Source organism: Lathyrus oleraceus, chromosome 2 (genome assembly GCF_024323335.1).
Source record: "Lathyrus oleraceus cultivar Zhongwan6 chromosome 2, CAAS_Psat_ZW6_1.0, whole genome shotgun sequence".
In the NCBI taxonomy this organism is placed as follows: Eukaryota; Viridiplantae; Streptophyta; class Magnoliopsida; order Fabales; family Fabaceae; genus Lathyrus; species Lathyrus oleraceus.
In genome coordinates, this window is record NC_066580.1 from 209,353,229 (window position 1) to 209,355,216 (window position 1,988).

Genomic DNA, 1,988 nt, shown 5'->3' on the forward strand with positions numbered 1-1,988 from the left:
CCTTCTGGTAGCTGCATTTCGGTTAGCTCGTACATGTTGCCGTTTTGAGCTTGCGCTTGTCTTATTCGATACGCCATTGATGCGTTTTGTTTTGGTGTTTTGCAGCTTGGTGCATGTGTAGAACTTCATTGGTTCCGCTGGATTAATAAGGTCTTGGTGAAGTTGCAACAAGGTGAATTGTCATGGATACTATTACGGAATATGACGGATGAAGCTCATATGTCTGTCTTTGCAATCCTCTTATTGTAGGTGAATGACCTAGTTTTGATGGTTGTGTAGAAGTTGTATGATAGTTCACATATGCGAGAAGATATCGTGAAGCCGGTATGGTTGCGTCATGCCTTGTATGCTGCTGAATAGGAACGAAGGTGATGTATAGTCGCTGTTGTGGTTTGTGTTAAATGTTGGTGAAGTAAAGTTTTTTCTCAGACACTGACTTTGAATTGGCAGGAACACCGGATTTGGGTAAAATCCACCTGTACGGAGACACCGCTGATAGCCACTTGGTAGCGACTGAAATATCTTGCCGCCACTCATGCTCACACTGCCAACAACTTTGGTTCAATTGTTTGGTATCCGAAATGTGAGAACAGTTGAGGCAGCTACAAACATGGCTCGCCGAGGACCTCTTTCCAAACACCAAGGCGCGCCAATATGGCTACTCCAGCATGCTACCTCACTTTTCCTGTCAATACTCCAAGAGTGCATGGTCCCGCCTTCTGAACCTGTCACTACATACTTCCCATCTGGGGTAAATATTGCCTCTGTTGAGGTGCCATGAGGTGGTTCCAAACTGAACCCACAGTGCTTATCTCCTCCATATGCATCAAGAACACGTATATTATTAGTTGCAGACACAAGCATTGATTTTCCATCATTGCTGAATTTAATATCACAAACTTCAGTTTTATCACCGCCCACGAGAACAGTGTCGAAGGGACCCTTGTCGTATGAGTGTGAATAAATCAGCTTTATAGCTTCCTCTTCCGTTGCTACGGCAAAGACCAGGCCTGAAGCTATCGTTGATAGGAGACATGCGGATCGAAACGAACTCTCGGTTTATGCCCTTCGAAGCACCATGGACAGCGGTTATCATACTGTGATGGATACCACAACGATTCTCCAGTAGAGTCCCAACTGTACCTTGAAGAGCATATGACAGAACTTGGGTGATTAGTAAAGCAAATTTGATCAGTACCCTGTTTCTTATGATAAGTGGTCTTCAACAACTTAGCATTAGCAATGTCCTAGAGGCGCACTAAGTCATCCTCACTAGCTGTGACAAGTGAATCATCCTTACGATGGAAACCAAATGAATACATCTTCCCAACAAAGTCGGAGAAAATTGCTCCATTAGACCTGGTGCGGACGATGTTGTTGTCGAGCTTTGAAGGTGATATTGTCATCCTTGACAATGAACTGAGAGCTGAGCAAAGACGCGCACAATCGGTGAATGACTCAACTTCTCACACTCCTTTGTTTCTTTTGTTTTCGATTTCCGTTTCTTGCTTCTGTTTTCAACTTCTTTCCACTGTTGTGCTGTGGATTCAAATGGCTTAATGTTGGAAAAGGTTGATTTATATTGTGTTTTTGCAGGCTAACGGTTTACGGTCTTTGTTACGGAGCTATGGTCGGCATGTTGTAAGGCTTGCATTGGATTAGATTATGTTGGAGGTGATGAAAGCATAAGTTTGAACTGAGTTATGGTGAGGGAAGTTAGAAGCAGTCTTGATTATTGTTTTGTTTTGAATTTATGCAGGTTTTGGTGCAGAATTATGCATAATTTTGATGCTTATTATGCAGAATTTTGATGCACCATTATGCAGAATTTTGGTGCAGAATTATGCAGAATTTTGGTGCTTCTTATGCAGAATTTTGATGCAGCATCATGCAGAATTTTATCTTTTATTATGCAGAATTTTGTCTTTTATCATGCAGAATTTTGATGCAGTATCATGCAGAATTTTGGTGTTGCATCATGCAGAATT

The 1,988-nt window shown here is 42.0% G+C and overlaps 1 pseudogene; it reads right to left on the reverse strand.

The window, feature by feature from the left end:
* Positions 1-452: 452 nt before the first annotated feature.
* Positions 453-1,409, reverse strand: LOC127118920 (protein ANTHESIS POMOTING FACTOR 1-like; annotated as a pseudogene).
* Between the last annotated feature and the right edge of the window lie 579 nt (positions 1,410-1,988).